The sequence below is a fragment of the Vombatus ursinus genome, unplaced genomic scaffold, assembly GCF_900497805.2.
Source record: "Vombatus ursinus unplaced genomic scaffold, bare-nosed wombat genome assembly UNPS02014798.1, whole genome shotgun sequence".
NCBI lineage: Eukaryota > Metazoa > Chordata > Mammalia > Diprotodontia > Vombatidae > Vombatus > Vombatus ursinus.
Genome location: NW_020954576.1, coordinates 78,850,251 through 78,867,772, shown reverse-complemented (window position 1 = coordinate 78,867,772; position 17,522 = coordinate 78,850,251). Strand labels below are relative to the sequence as shown.

Sequence of the window (17,522 nt, the reverse complement as noted above, 5' to 3'; positions counted from 1 at the left end):
TGCTCAAGGATGGCTAACGAACTTGAAGAGGCTAAAATGGCAGCTCCTATCCTCCCTACAACCATCATATGATCTTTTCTTCAGTTTGCTTTTCCTTATGGGTCTCTCTATGTCATGAAAGATCATGTCACAATCAAGATTTACATACATTCTGAAAGGTCATGAAAGTTCCAAACTCATGCTCTTTCATTGGCTCTGGCCTCGGCTTCTAGCTTTTACTGAGGGAAAAAGAAATGTCTCCCATCCCTCTTCTCTCTCAGTTGAACCATAAATATTCAATAACCATGTAAGTTCAGGTTGATGGTCATCAAGTGTTTTTGTAACAACATTGAATTGAGGGGATGGAGCAAAGATGGCGGAGAAAAGGCCAGTTCTCCCTCAAGCCCCTCTGAACATCTTTAAATAATGCCATAAAACAAATTCTGGACCAGCAGAACCCACAAAAGGATGGAGGTGAAACAATTTTCCAACCCACAACAACTTAGAAGGTCAGCAAGAAAAGTCTATTGCGTCGGGTTGAGAGTGGAGTATAGTCCGGCACAGATGGAACAGCATCAACCGGGCCCCAACAAACCAGGAACAGGGTGGGAGGATGAAACCGCTGAATCAGTGGCAGCTTCTGGACCTCTCAGCCCACAGACAGTGGGGGGAGGGAGATGTCATCAGACAACTGATGAGAAGGAGATTATGAGGGTCCCTTTGCTACCACCAGGAGCAGGACTCCTTTGCATTGCCCATACTTGGATCTGGGTTGCAGTCTTGGGTCTCAGTCCCAGGGTGAGGAGGAGCACTAGCACACCAGAGCATGCAGCTACAGGGGACTGGGGACCCTGGTCACAGTTGAAGGGTGGAAAAGAGTGCTTGTGATTGCTCACAGACCAGTGAACAGTACAAGAAGGTAGTAAACACACCTCTCCCTAGATCATACTACCTTGGAAGAACCAAAAATTTGCAGATCCCCAGAATTACCTCTGAAAACAACTGCCCAAAAAACCTGAAGCTTGGGACAGTACCTCCTCTGCTCCAGAAGCAGAGTCCCACTTTAGCAAAGAGTTAAAAGTCAAGAAATGGGCTGGAAAATGAGCAAACATTGGAAAAAGATCCTGACTATAGAAAGTTACTATGGTGACAGGGAAGATCAAAACACAAACTCAGAAGAAGACAACAAAATCAAAATTACTACATCTAAAGCCTCAAAAAAAATATGAATTAGCCCCAGGACGTTGAAGAGCTCATAGCAACATCAAATGATACAGTAAGCAAAAATGAACAATCGGAAAACAACTCATGAAAACAATGGTTGCACAGGGCTACAACTCAAAAGGAACAAAATGGTTGTTTTTTCCTCCTTACTTCTTCCCTCTCCTCTTGCTGATGGGAAATAGGAAATTAGTGATTAGTTCAGAGGAGAGCTGGCTCAGCCAACAACAGATAAAGAGAAAAGAAAGGAGGACCAAGTGTATTTGTTTCACTAGCTCCTCTGCAATCTGCTGGATCCATTCACACCTGACCTTGTCTCCAATCTGTCTTTCCCTGCTCAGTTCTTGTCTGTATCTTGGGCTTCATTCAAGCCTGTTCATTGGCTGATGAGCACCAGTCATTATTCAGCTCTCTGCAGAGACAATCTAGTGTGTAGTCTTGGCTAAGGCTCCGTCCAACTCCCAGGCTCTCTAGTATGGCAGCCCTCCTTTTCAAAGTCATAGACACTTGGAGAATTCTGTAAATGCCCGCTCATTGACAGTGCCTCAAATTTCCATGGTAACGCCTTTAGGAAAGGGTGAGCCTTAGACAACCCCTAGCTTCTTTCAAAAACACAACTCAAGGGCCATCCCCTTCTGTGATCTCTCTTAGTTATTAGCTCTTTTCAAGGGTGTGCTGGAGCCAGATCTAACTGCTTATGAGATTGTTACATTTTCAGTGTGGGCAGATACTCCTCAGAAATCAGGTAGTCAATACAAATCAGGGATTAATTTTTTTTCAGTTTACTAATTAACTAGATTTAAGAAAATGTTTCTAAAGTCAATTAAACTTAAAAGTGTAGGTGCATACACCTTTTTTTTTTCTCCTAGAGAGAGATTGTTAAACATTTATTAGCACACTGCTATGCTCTATAAACATTGCTTGAACTCAGTAGGAGTGGAGGAGAAGGCTCAGGGAACGAAGTCATCACCAGACTGAAGGCTTGGAGACTGTAGGCATATAGTATAATAGTATTATAGTAATATAACACAATATCATTACTATAATAATAATAATAGTATAATAAATAATAATAAATAAATGATAGGCATTTATATAGCACTTTACATTTTACAACGCGCTTTATATCCATTACCTTATGAGTCTCACAGCACCCCGGGCTCTCTCCCTCTTGAAATTACTTTGTGCAATATTGTATATGTGCTGTGTTTACTTGTATACACATTGCATCCTTCTCCCTACCCTGCAGTATATTGCCAGCTCCTTGATGGCAAGGACTACTTTTATTTTTGTCTTTACAAGCTCAGTACCTAGCACAATACCTCAGTTTCCCCAACTGTAAAAAGGGGATAATAAGATCAACTGTCTCTCAGGGTTTCAAACGAGACGATTTATATTTTTTATTATTTTTATTTGTAAAGTGCTTCGCACAGTACCTGACATATAGTAGATGCTTAATAAATGCATATTCCCTTCCCCTTTCCCATACCAGAGTAAATACTTAATTAATTATTTGTTGACTTGAATTGAATAGTTTGCAGGCTCTACCTCTTCTTTTTATAGCAAAATATCATTGGTGTCAATAACATAATGCAGGATCTGCTTTCAGGACAAACCCATATTATCAGATGTGACAGATGTCATGCTAAGATTTGGATACAAGCCTCAGTTTCCTCATCTGTAAAATGAGCCGCAGGGGGTCACAAAGAGTTGGACACCACCGAAACACTTGTGACAAAGGAGAGTTAACATGTTGGAAGAAAGAATCAAGATCCAACTTTGACCAATGTACTAAATCTATCTATCAATCAACAAATATATACTCAGTATCTCATATATAGAAAACATTGTGCTAGGCATTGTGGAAGAAATTTTAGAAGTAAGACCTGTCTCTGCCTTCATAGTTTTCTACCTTGTTAGAGAGAGAAGATACAGATACATAAAAAGGCGACCCTGATCATAATAGTTCATAGAAGGAAGAGATCTGGTGGTCTGGGGGGGTCTGGTGATTTCTCCCAGTTTCTCACTGGGAGTGTACTCAACTGTGTGGTATAGGGAAGAGAACACTGGACTTGGAGTCAGAGGCTTTGTTGCTGTTTAGTCATTTTCAGTGGTGTCTGGCTGTGACCCTTTTTGGGTTTTCTTGGCAAAGATACTGAAATGATTTGCCATTTCCTTCTCCGGCTCATTTTACAGATGAGGAAACTGAGGCTTGGATCCAAATCTTAGGCTTGTTACTTATTAGCCGTGTGATCTTAGGTAAGTCACATAAACTTTCTGAACTTCATTTTCCTCATGTATAAAACAGGAGTAACAATACTAATATACTACCTACTCTACCAGGTTGTTGCAAAGAAAGTACTTTGTAAAATTTAAAGTACTTTTTGAAAAAAATTAGTTACTAACTTTGATAGACTTAGCTTTTCTCAGCAATGCAAGGATCTAAGACATCTCCAAAAGTCTCATTATGGAAAATGCTATCCACATCCAAAGAAAGAACCATGGAGTTTGAATGCAGATTGAAACATACTATTTGCTATTTTTTCTTCTGTTTTGTTTTCTCCTTCTTGTGGTTCCTCCTATTGGTTCTAATTTTTCCTTACAACATGACTAATGTGAAAACATGTTTAATAAGAATGTATATGTATAGCCTATATCAGATTGCATGCCATCTTGGCGAGGGTGGTGGGGAGGGAGGGGGAGAAAAATTTAAAACTCAAAATCTTAAGGAAGTGATTGTTGATAACTCAAATAAATTAATAAAAAAAATTTTAATGGAAAAAAATTAGTTACTAAGACCTCTCTGGGGCCTTTGTTTTCCTCTTCAGTAAAATGAGGTGGATGGACTAGACCAAATGTTGTCAAATTCAAATAGAAATGGGGACTGCCAAACCATACATATGGATCCCTGCAGGCTGCATATTGACTTAGAAAATCAAATGTTAATATTATCTGTGTTTTGTTGTATTTTCATTTTGTTAAATATTTCCCAATTACATTCATGCTGCACTCAAAGAGTGTTGCAGGTGGCATATTTGATACAGAACCCTTCAAAGAAAAATCAGAGTATAGCATGCCATTAAGCATGTATTTGCTCAAAGGGGATCATCTTATTACATGTTGAAAATGAGATAATCAATAGACCATGTGCTCCACTGACATCCTTCTGGTGGCCCAAAGAAAGCCAGGAAGGTACCCACATGGTCAAATCATGAGAGATCAAAGGCAGAAGTCACACAGAAAGTACAGGTATGGACGGGTCACAGTCTGCATTATTGGAGCATATATTCACTCTCATGAGATCACAGATCTAGTCAAATATTTGAATAATATTTATATGTCAGTTTGAGCTCTCCCAACCACAACCCAGTGAGTTAGGTAGTTTGAGAGTATCATTATTCCTATTCAGACAGATGAGAAAACCAAAGTTCAGAGAGCTGCAGAGAAAGGAAGGGGAAGGAACAAGCATTTATAAAGCACCCTGCTATGTGCCAGGCACTGTGCTAAGTGCCTTCCTTGATCCTCACAATAACCCTGTAGGGTAGTTGCTATTATTACCTCCATTTTAAGAGTTGAGGAAACTAAAGGAGACAGAGGTTAAGTGACTTGCCCAAGGTCACTCAGCTAGGAAGTGTCTGAGGCTGCATTTGAACTCAGGTCTTCTTGACTCCAGACCCAATGTTCCTACCACTGAACCCTGCCTAGCTCAATGTTACACATTTGGCAATTGGCAGAGTCAGTACTAAAATCCACATCTCCTGACTCCAACTTCAGCACAATTTCTACTCTGCTATGCTATGTCTTTGCATGCTAAAATTCCAGTGATTCTGTACCTTGGGAAAGGATAAAGTTGGACCTCTAATCTAGTTGGGGTCATTTAAAAAAAAACCCAACAACTCCAGATGGGTTGTTCTCTTCCCCTAAAAAATGTGGGCAGGGAAGAAAGGAAGGAAGGAATTCAGACGCAGCTGCAGAGTCGGGGAAAGGCACAAAAGGACGGCCATGAGACAGGTAGGACAGCAGCTGCCCCTGGACATAAACACTCAGTCAGAGCCATGATAGAGAACAGAGAGTGAATACAACAGGAAACTGAACTTCCTCCTTTTGGTGTCTGAGGAAACATGTCAAATGCCACCCTGGGAATGCTTGGGAAATTGTGTCACCTATGACTTGGTGGACCCTAGGGAGCGCCAGAGGAATGAAAGCAGTGGGACAGGGTAAAGGGATTTAGGTTTGGGGTTTCCCCTTGCTTGGAGGGTTTAAGTTAAGTTCAAAAGAGAATGGTTTTGTTTTGTTTTTTAAGCACCATTTCTAAAAGCCTCTAAGAAAAATAGTTCTACCTCTGCTGACTAGCCATTGCCTTGGCTGAGGACCATGTGCTTCCTGAGACTTCCTGAAGCTTCCCCCCTCCCCCTTTTCTTTTTCTAACTCTTGCAGCTGTCCTGGTGGTCTGAGTTCATTAATTTTTTGGTACCTGTTTTTATGACCTTGTTTCTTTCTCGGGGCTTTAAGCTCGCTTACAATATTGTTTCTTGATAGATGGTGGGAGATGTGGGAACAGGACAGATGATGGAGAGGATGGACATAAGCCCTCAATAAACCAGAAGTCAGCCAGGTTGGGCTTTTAACAGGTGGTGGTAATATATGGATGGGTAGGTTAATGTCATATGGAGGTAGCCATAATAATAATGATAATAACATTAAGGAAGAGAAGGAGAAGGAAAAGGAGAAAGAGAAAGAAAATAAGGAAGAGGAGGAAGAAGTGAAGGAAAAGGAAGTAAAGGGAGAAGAACTAGAAAGTAAGTGACCAGGAAATACAAAAAAAGGCGGTTAAAGCACTAAGATTTCTAGAGGAAAAAGTCTAGTTCACAAGCAGATAAATCAACAAAGAGGATACTAAAGGCAGAAGGAAGTATGAATAAAACCTCAGTGAATACAAAACTCTCTTAACAAATATTATAATGTGAAGAAAAATGAACTAATAGCCCCTAATGAAGAAAAGAGAAGCCTGTGGGATCCCCATAGAGCATAGAACAAAACATCAAATAATAATATAATAACATCCAATACTTACATGGTACCTTAAGATATACAAAGTGCTTCACATATTTATATTATCTACCTCATAGATTTGTTTTAAGGTAAGTACTTTGCAAACCTTCAAACACTACATAAATGTGAATTCAGGTTCTCCACAATTCTGCTCAAACAACCTTTTCAGCCTTATTTCTCTGTCCACTTCACACGCTCTATGTCAGCAAACCAGCCTGTTAGCTGTTAATTTCCAATCTCAGAAGACTCATTGCCCAGTGAAGATCACAGTGTGAAGGCACACAGTCCACATTCTGGGGCGGAGAGGAGAGGAAAGGAATTTACCTATCCTCACCCAGATAAGAAATGAGATAAGTTAAGGACTTCCTATGGTGAGTAGACTGCTTCAGAAGATAGTAGGTTCTTCCTCCCTAGCAAAGATTAGATCATTACTTGTTAAAGTATTTTGTAATGGGTGAATTAGCAAGGTCATGACCACTTCCTGGAGGGCCTGTGGACCTGACTAGCAACACAGATGAAGATATGTCAACTAGCCAGAGATCTGTGGTCCTTAGTCTCTAAGGAAAAAGAGCAGAAGCAGCAGGAAAAACAACAGAAAGCTTCAGAGGGCAAGGCTTCAGCAGAAGACAACTATGGCAGTAGATTGACAAGCTTCCCAGACTTGACAGGAGCAGATATGGGGTGGAGCTAATAAACAGCAGAGACCCTGACATCGACAAGGAGCAGTGGAATGGAAAGCTATGCAGACACCAGCAGCAGAGATGTTTCACCTGCAACACAAGGGAGAGATGGCCTCCTAAAGCCCTTTCTCTCCTCAGAATCTGAATTTTCTGGGGATTTGTTCCTTTTCTCTACTATTGCATGAGTCCATGAAGGATTATTCCCATTTTTCTATGTAGAGTTGAATATGATTCCACTGGTTGATTTTCCACTCTGCCCAAACTGACATGCATGTGCCTTATAGATAGACAGTTGATAAATACTTCTTGATTGATCAATTGACCAGGCTGGGAATACTCTTCCCTAGTAAGATGCTTTGAAACACAAACACCGATTTTGGGATAAGACTTTGAGGTCATTCAGGACAACCCATATCATAACAACAGCAACAACAACAACAATAACACAGAAGCCATTTTACCACATACTTAACAAATGATCATCCAGTCTTGTTAGTGAGGGGGAACCTTATTTCCTAAGGAAGTTCATTCAACTTTTGGATAGCTCTGGTTGTTAGGAAATTTTTCTTTTCTTTCAAATTTTATTTTATAGTGATTGTCTAATGCATTTTTCTATATTACTATCCCTTCCCAAACTCTCCCTCACATATAGCAAGGAAGAATTATTTCTTTCTCTTTTATGATATTTTTCCTTTTCCCTTGGGCTTCTCTTCAGGGATGAGAAAGAAAGAAGGAGTCCTGATTCATCCACTGTATTCCCCAGAAATTAATGGAAAATTGTGGTAAGGTAAACAAATGCTTGTTGGTGTGATTTGAAAGAATTCCTGACAGTGGACATTCTTGACCTAAAGATGGCATCAGCCATGTCAATGGGTTCATGCAGAAGCACAGAGAATAAACTGATATGGTCTTGTCCACATGGCCCATGAGGTTAATTCATGGGCAATGTTTCTGAACCCCAGCCTTAATTTCCTAGACAGCATAATCCCGGAATCTGACCTTCTAGCCAGAGATGAGAGATTTCTGGGATGATATCAGCATTGGGTTTGTTTCATGAGTAACTCCAAATTCTGAATTCCATATTTTCTAGAAAAGGATAGGAACTTCCTGAGTTTTTGGCCCCTATTTAGAGGAAGAAAAGAGGGTCTTACGTGGCACCTATGACAGCAGAGTAATGCCATGGCAAGGGAGATGGGCCAAGAGATCTGGAACTTGCTACCACCACCATTATAATGAGTCATTTGTTAGTATAGTTCTTATGGGAAAAGGGTTACATAGCTAGCAGTCCCAAAAAGTGGTTGTCTACCACATGGCTTCTACACCATAAGAAGGCACAAGTCTTTGGGGAGAAGATGTGATATGCCGGGATTTGTGGAAGAGATGGGGATCTACCTGAATGTCAAAGGTATGCCCTGATGGCAACTTGAACTTCTAAGTGGGTTTTATGGGGCATTTGAGTTCTTTATATATTTTCTATATCTCTTTACAGGTTCTTGCTTATAGGTAGAATGAAGGCTGTCCTCTACCAATTAAAAAACAAAACAACAACAAACCACAAACACTTAAGCAAAAGAAATTAGTAAACTGATTGCCTGACAGTGTATGTTTCATTCTGAAACAATCATCTTTTACCTCTTGAAGACTGGTAATTGCAATGGGCAGCTAGGTGGCGCAGTGGATAGAGCATTGGCCCTGAAGTCAGGAGGGCCTGAGTTCAAATCTGACCTCAGACCAAATACTTGACACTAGCCCCTGGGCAAGTCACTTAACCCCAATTGCCCCCAAAAATTTAAAAAATAAAATAAAATCCTACATTCTGCAAGATTGACAAATTGCATTGATTAGAGCTCTGATGTTTTTTAATGTTATTAATTATTTATATTAACTTGTCCATTATATATGTTATTCTCTTTCTTCTTAATTCACTTCATGTCAGTTCATGCAAATATCCCTTAAACAAAGACCCAACTTTTTTTTTTTTAGTGAGACAATTGGGGTTAAGTGACTTGCCCAAGGTCACACAGCTAGTACATATCAAGTGTTTGGTCTGAGGCCGGATTTGAACTCAGGTCCTCCTGACTTCAGGGCCTGTGCTCTATCCACTGCACCACCTAGCTGCCCTCCAACTTTTCAATCTCAAAATTCTTCTGGAGTTAATTGTGTGGCTAGGAAACACAGTATTTGAGTAATTGAATATAAGTGTTATTTTCCATTTGCCTGGAGGGCAATGGAAAGGTTCATGGTGGGTATGAGTAAACTGCAACACATTACAGTAATCAAATCAATGAGACCAATGTTATGAAGGAATTATGAAGGAGAGAAAGCATAAAGTATGTCATTAAATAAATGTTTAAATGGAAAAGAAGGGCTAATCACATCATAAGAATGAGAGACAACCAATGGGCAGTCCATATTCTCTATTGATGTAATTTAATGATGTCAAAGGAATGTGAGATAGGTCTCCAACATGCTAGGTGGACCTCTTTTGACAAAAGTATGAGACATCATGGTTCTGAATCACACTGGATGGGCAGGCATGGATGAGTAGTGATCTGCATCATTGGAGGAAACAGTCCTATCAGGGAGATCACAGAGTGACCTCAGAATGAGAGTCTTTGAATATTATTTCATTATCTAAAGCACTCCACAATCCACAAGACCTGAGCTCCTGCTTTCCATGTGATGGGCCCCTGACTTAGAGGTATGCAAGTAGACTAATCTTTGTTGGTGACTTATGTGACTATTCTAGGAGATCCCTAGGAATGCAGGCTATCTCTCAGTCAGGGCTGTAATCAGGCGCAATTTCTGGACTACCCATGAGACAATAATGCAGGGTCACTATAATCAGCTTTATTATGGTCACGATTGACCCAATTCTAAGAAGACTGGGTCTCCCCAAACCTCTTTCAGGAGATGACTAGCTTTGTTAAAAGCAGCTTTGCCCATAGGGGATATATCAGTTGAGGTATCACTGCACATGATTTGGTGACAATAGAATCATTTTGCTATCTTAATGCTTTCCTACTATAGTCTCATTATTTATCTCTTTTTAAAAAACAATGTGTTTTGTTTTTACATCATTTCAGTTTTCCCATGTATGCCTTTCCCTCCCCAACCCAGAGAATGATTATATACGTAACTGTTTTGTCATCTTTGACAGTCTGATGAGTGTAAGGTAGAACTTCAAAGAGGCTTTAATTTGCATTTCTCTAATTATTAGTGCTTTTGAGCATTTTTTCATATGATTGTTGATAGCTTGGATTTCTTCCTTTGACAACTTTCTGTTCATATTCTTTGGCCATATATCTGTTATGGAATGGTTAATCTTAAAAACTGGAATTAGTTCCTTATATATCTTGGATATGAGACATTTATCAGAAAAACTTGTTACAAAGGTTTCTCTTCTAATTTTAACTGCACTAGATTTGTTTGTGCACAAACTCTTTAATTATATATTATCAGAATTACCTATTTTATCTTGTATGGTCCTTCCTATCACTTACTGATTAATGAACTCTTTCCTTTTCCATAAATCCCAAAAGTGATTTCTACTCTAATTTGTTGATGATATGACCTTTTATATTTAGGTTATATATCCATTTGGAGCTTATCTTGGTATATGGTGTGAGGTATTAGTCTAAAAATAATTTCTGCCAGACTGCTATCCAGTTTTCTTGCAAGTTTTGTCAATTAGTAATCTTTCTCCTGCTGAGGTCTCTGAGTTTGTCAAACGCTATGCTACCATGTTTGTTTGCTTCAGCATACTGTTTACCTAATCTATTTCACTGATTAGCCTATCACTTTTCCTTAAGCAGTACCAAATTGTTTTTAATAATTACTGTTTTATAGCGGAGTTTGAGATTTGATATTGATCAGGTATTCTTTTCCACTTTTTTTCTATTGTAGTCTTGATTTATCTGAAAGCTTATGTCTTTATTAACAAGAGAATAATTTCTTCAAAGTTAAAAGCTTTGTTATATCATGATCTGTATCTCTCAGGACATCCAGAACAGTGATAGATATATAGAAGGTATTCAATAAATGATCGCCAAATCAAAACATATTTGTAGCAATTATTAGGGTTGGCAACGTCCCTTCCTGTCAGTAGCAACAAGTGGGCAGTGATCTCTTTTTAATTTTCCAAAGCATTTTTCCTAGATCTCTCCACTCTACCTTATGATATATGTCTTTGTGCACATTTTCACATCCCCCCAGGACTCTGCACATTTTTTTAAAAAATATATTTTTATATGACATAAAAATTTTTGACATTTGTCTTTTTTTTTAATTTTGAGTTCCAAATTCTCTCCCTCTCTCCTTTCCCTCCCTAGGACTGTAAGCAATCTGATAAATGTATACATGGAGACTACATATTTCTTGAGAACAAGACTTTGTCCTCTTAGAGACAGCCAGGTGTTGTAGAGCACTGGGGATGGAGTCAGGAAGACCTGAGTTCAAATGTGACCCCAGACACTTACTAGTTATGTGACCCTGAGTAAATCACTTAACCTCTGCCTTCATTTCCTCAGTGGTAAAGTGGGGATAATAATAGCACTTACTACTTCCCAGGGTAGTTGTGAGGATCAAGTGAGATAATACTTGTAAAGTACTTAGGAGAGTACCTGACACATAATAAGCACTATAGACATGTTTGCTATTATTATAAAATTAAATATTATTAATATTAGATTAAATTATTATTATTATTATTAAATGAGATATTTATAAAGTACACATTAAAATTTCAAACCACAGACTCTGGTGGGTGAGTGAATGAACACTTTCTGAACCAGCTGTATCTAATCAACTCCAACCTTATGCTTCGGATCCCACCCAACCATCTGCCAGAAAACCAGGGCCTATCCAGTGTGGGCACATTGCCCTGGATATATAGGTGTAGATCGATCTATCTATCTATCTATCTATCTATCTATCTATCTATCTATCTATCTACTCTTCTCTTTCCCCCTTCCACCTCTTGCTACAATAATCAGATAAAAGCTATCACTCCTACTGAAAAGTATAAATGCCATGCATGATATCACAATAGACTACCCACTTAAAGTCCCCGTGACTCCATTAAAACCCTCCTGGGTCACCGTTTCCCTATATATATTGCAGCTCCTTGTTAGAATATATCTCCTTAAGAGCAGAGACTCTCACTTCTGTATTTATGTTCCCAGCAGTTTAGCATAATTCCTGGTACATAGTAGGTATTTAAGAAATGTTTTTTCATTCATACCTTTCAGGTCTAAATCTTCTGACTTTCCAGTAAGAGTCCAGATTCAAACCCAGGTCTTCTGGAATCAAGTCCTTGGTTTTTTCCCCACTGCACAGCGGTACAAAATACCTGTATATCTCCTGCTTAGGAGTCTCTCTTAGAACCTGGGATGCCTGCAGGTATGGGTTAAGTGTTCCCTGGTGTAGGGATTGGCAGGATAGAAGAAGGAAGGAGGCAGAGACGTTGGATTATCCTGACCCTTCCCATTCAACCAGCAAAGTGATGCAATGGAAACTTGGCGAGAGGACTCCAGGATGCTGCAATGCAAAGGGCTCTTTAGGGAAGAGTAATTATGATGAAATATTAAGTAATTATCAAGTATATTGAATTAATTAAAAAATCATTTATAAAGCACCCACTGTGTGCCAAGCCTTGTGCTAAACGCAAATACAAAATGATATGGTCCCAGTCCTCAAGGAGCTTACATTCCAAAGGGGAATTGGCAGCCATGGAAGGGTGAAGTCACAGGGACAGTGAGGGGTGCCATAGGGCAATCGAATGATGCACCCTTCCCCAAAGCAATGCTAGTATTGATTAGATTTCTGCTTCTAGAGCAAAAAAAAAAAAAAAAAAAAGGAAGAAGGGTAGAAGGTTTGTGGGGGGAGGGGGAAGGCAGCAACATGGCAACATATCAGGAAGATGTTAAGGCAGATTATTGGGGAGGTAGGAGTGGGGGAGGGGCCTCCAAACTGAACAAGTTAGGAGACCTGGGTCCCATCCTGACTCTTAAAGAGACCGCAGGAAGAAACTTTACTCCTCTGAGTCTCTGAGTCTCTGTATTGTCATGGCACCCGTTCCCCACCCCCAACTGAATTTGCTCCAGGCACAGTTTCAGTTAATTATGTCTCTAAATATGACAGATGTAGAAGGTAGAAATCCAGGGTTGGCAATCACACATACTTATAGCTTTTTTTTTTAGCCAAAATAAAGAAATAAGTCTGTACCTGTGTGTTTACTCACCTCATTAAAGGGCAAAAGCATTAGTTACTAAGAACAATGAATCACTGGTCTAGAAGGTGAAGAGTTTAGGCCTACAGGTCCTGAGCTTCACTCCTTCCCTATTTCCCAAGTCACAGAGCCCTTGTTTTGTCTTCCTCTATCATGACCCCTGCCCTCCTTGTTTTACCTCCTCTCTGTCTCATCCCGTATCTCATCCACTTAGGCTTTTTTTTTTTATTTCCAATGTGGAAATTACACAGTCCAATAAAGTCTTTGGACTATCGTGTTAATAAGAAAAGAATATAGGCCTTCAACTAGGGAAGGCCAAATAAGTCCATTTGACCTCCTGAGATATATAGTACCTCAAAAAACAACTTAATAGCACACAAGACCTAGGATCACAAGAGATTTAAAGTTAGAAGGGACTTTAGATCTCAGCCATTCCAACCTCTTCATTTTAAAGATGAGAAAAATTGGTTTAGAGAGGTTTATCTAAGGTCACAAGAATAGTGTTAGAGTCAGATTTTTTTTTCAGATCAACCCAACAGCACATATTTATTGAGTACATTTAAGTACAAGGCACTGTCCTAGGCATCATGGGGAATACAGAACCACATAGGCAAAGGTCTCTACCCTCAAGAAACGTGTGAAGAATTAAATGAAGAGTTCAATAATGTTACACAAGGGGTATCACATAGGCCAATTCACTTAACTATGATGGGCCTCTAATTCCTAAATTTATAAAATTAATAAGTGGATTATATTTTCACATTCAGGAGATTATGAACCAGATATCTCTAGAACAGAGGTTCTTAGCATTTTTTGCATCATGGACTCCTTTGGCAGTCTGGTGAAGCATATGAATCCCTTCTCAGAAACGTGTTTTTAAATGAATAAAATAAAATTAACAGGATTACAAATTTCAATTATATTGAAATATAGTCATCAAAATATTTTTGAGTTACTTATTTAATATTTTATTTTCCCCAATTACATGTAAAAATAATTAACATCCATTTCTTAAAATTCTGAGTTCCAAATTCTCACCCTTCTTCCCTTTCCCCCTCATTGAGAAGGCAAGCAATTTGACATAGGTTATACATGTGTAGGCATGCAAAACATATTTCCACATTAGTCATGTTGTGAAAGAAAACACAGACCAAAAAAAACCCCAAGAAAAATAAAGAAAGTTTAAAAAAGTATGCTTCAATCTGCATTCAGACTCCATCAGTTTTTTCCCTGGAGATGGATAGCATTTTTCATCATAAGTCCTTAGAAATTGTCTTGGATGGATCATTATCAAAATATTTTTTTAAAACTTGAGAACTGGTCCATTTCCTATTACCATGAAAGGCAACAGCATTCCCCCAGACCTTCAGGCTTTCTATCCAGGAGTCATCCTGGAACTCTCTTATCCCCCATATCTAAGCTGTTGCCAAGACCTGTCGATTTTACCTCTGAGTTATCTCTCAAATATGCTCCCTTCTCTCCTCTGACACTGCCCACTCTAGCACAAGCCTTCATCACCTTCAGCCATGATTGTCGCAATAACCCGCTGGCAATTCTACCTGCCTCTAGTCTCTCCCCACTTTGATGCATCCTCTATTCAGCCACTAAAGTGATTTGCCTAAAGCACAGGTCCAATCATGTCATTCGCCCTACTCAATAAACTCCACTGGCTTCCTACTGCCTCCAAGAGGAAACACAAAATGCTCTATTTGGCATTCAAAGCTTTCCATAATCTAGCCCTTTCCTAGCTTTCTAGTTTTCTTATACTTTAATCCCCAACATGTATTCTTCCGTCCAGTGACTTTGGCCTCCTGGCTGTTCCTCAAACAAGACATTCTATCTTTTAGCTTTGGGCATTCTTTCTGACTGTTTGGAATGGATGCTTCTGTAAAAAGCTGCTGTGCAGAGAAAAAGCAATAATGTTGTAAAGTACTTTGCAAACCCTAAAGTGTGCTATAAAAGTGCTAGTCATCATGAAGCTTATTGGTGGATCACGGTGCCACAGTGACAATTATACAGCCCCTGTTACTGCAGTTATCTGGGATGGAAAAAGTCCCTGGAGGATTCCGAGCTAGTGACATCTGAGTAGGTGACAGATCAAAGCCAGGACATCTAGGCATGTACCACAGTAGATGGAAGTACGCAGTTAGGGAAGAGTTTCCTGCCTCACTAGAGTATGCAAGGGATGAGTCACCCTTCCCTCTATGTGGAAAGTTCCAGGAATGTCCTTTTCCTGAGAATCATAATGTCCAATTGGCTCTGCTGACTCTCCTTTTTTGTCTTTAAACACCTGTTTCTCTCAGGAACCTAGATGCTGAAACCTGGGTCTGGGCACCATTTTTATAATGACCTCTAGCAATATAGCCAGTGTTCTCCTGGGCTCCATGTGAGATACAGAATCCATCCCTTTTAAAATTTTTCTTTTCATAATATAACCTGGGGAGAAAAAAACAAACAAACCCCTATTTCTATATCTGCAGAGGATCAATTACAAAACCACAGGGATTAGTTCAACACTCATTAAGTTTCTGATGGCACAGTGGATAGAGTGCTGGACCTGGAGTCAGAAAGACCCGAGTTCAAATCCTACTTCATCTACTTAGTACCTGAGTGATCCTGGGCAAGTCCTTTCATCCTCATCTGTAAAATGGATATAATGATAGTACCTATCTCATAGGGTTATTGTGAGAATCAAATGAGATAACATATGTAACTCTACTCAACTTAAATCACTATATAGATATTAACTATTATTAACAACAACAACTAGGGTCACATAACTAGTGAGTGTCGGAGATGTGATTTGAACCCAAGTCTTCCTGAATCCAAATCCAGCGTTCTACCTGCCATACAAAGTATGCTCAAGTGGACAAAAAAAGGAAGGCCCACACATACCCACTCTAGTATCTCGTTTCTAGTTTCTTCTCTTTTCTCTGGGGAAGAATCCAAAAGAGGAAAGGAACTCCTGCCTCTAACAATGTTCCAGTTAAGAGGTTGTGAGGTGGCTATTATAAGGGTTTCAGATTTTGGCCTAGAGATGTCATTATGGAAAAAAAAAAAAGGTGGAAAGAACAGTTCTGTCCTCAGGAAATGCTTCCCTCATCCTCCATTCTTTTTTGAGTACTGGTCAGTAAGTACACAATGGTCCTGACTTCAGGACCCAAACAGGGAATAGGCCATTGCTTTTCCAGTTCTCTGGCATCTGATTCAGAATCGCATCCACTGGAGGCTATATTCCTGTACTGGTCAGGAAAACTCTCTCCCTCTCTTCCTTTGTTTTTTCCATCCAGGTTATACAAAAATTTAGAGGAAGGATTTACATAAAGCCTATGAGGCAGCCTTCTCTGATTCAAATTAGTTTCCACTCAGTAGACATTTTTCCTTGCTAAAGGGTTTAGTGGAAGAGAACTGGGCCTTCAGTAAAAGGGATGGTATATGATAGACTTGTGTTTACAATCCACGCTCACTCCACCCTTTGGCTAAGTGCCAGGGAAGGCCAAGAATTCGTAGTTATGAATGAAATCATTTGTTGCTCTGGAAAGCCCATGTAATGATGTCCTGATAACAGGGCCAATGGGAATGTTCATTAGCATCTGTGAGAAGTGCCTGAATGATAACATCAGTGAGAATCTAATTGGTAGATTGGGTGGAGGGGTTGGTGAACTTAATTCCAAATTATTTGGAGAGACACAAATATAGTTCCCCTGGAGCAGATGTGGTCAGGCAACAATCCCCCCACTATATATCTCATTTGTTTTTAGTTACAAAGATAGGGCCCCAGCCTGGCAGCTATTAAAGCTGCTTTCCCTGAACTTGTCCCTGAAGTGTTTCTGGGTATTATCTTTAGCTTCTGTCTGGAGGAAGATATCTTCCATGAAGGAGAAAGGGAATCTGGCCTGACTCTTTCCTCCCTAGGCAGTGTAGCTTAGTGAAGAACTAGATTTGGTATCAAGATTAATCAATCAACAAGCATTTATGAAACACCTACTATGTACTAGGCATGATGCTGGTAGCTTAAGATGTAAATACAAAGAAGGAAGACAATCCCTATTCACAAAGAGCATATATTCTAATGGGGGATACAACACACATATATAGCATAACTATACACATATAGCCTAACCATAAAGTGAATAAATACAAACGGATACAAAGTAATTAAATACAAGGTGATTTTGAAGGAAGTGTGCCAGCAGTTGGTGGGGTAGGGGAGAGATTCAGAAAGGCTTCATGTAGAAGATGGTGCCTGAGCTGTATCTTAAAGGAAGATGGGTTTTCTGTAAGGCAGAGGGAAGAAAGGAATGAATTCCAGGCATGTGGGATGACTTGTGTAAAACATGGAGACAAGAGATGGAGTGTTC

At 39.5% G+C, this 17,522-nt stretch overlaps 1 long non-coding RNA gene across 2 annotated transcripts in view; it reads right to left on the bottom strand.

Annotated features, from left to right (window-relative positions):
• Positions 1-12,415, bottom strand: part of LOC114049592 — a 54,545-nt gene extending 42,130 nt beyond the window's left edge. For both annotated transcript variants that reach the window (XR_003569880.1, XR_003569881.1), the window contains exon 1: positions 12,175-12,415. This is a non-coding gene — a long non-coding RNA (uncharacterized LOC114049592). The remainder of the gene's footprint in view (positions 1-12,174) is intronic.
• Positions 12,416-17,522: the final 5,107 nt, after the last annotated feature.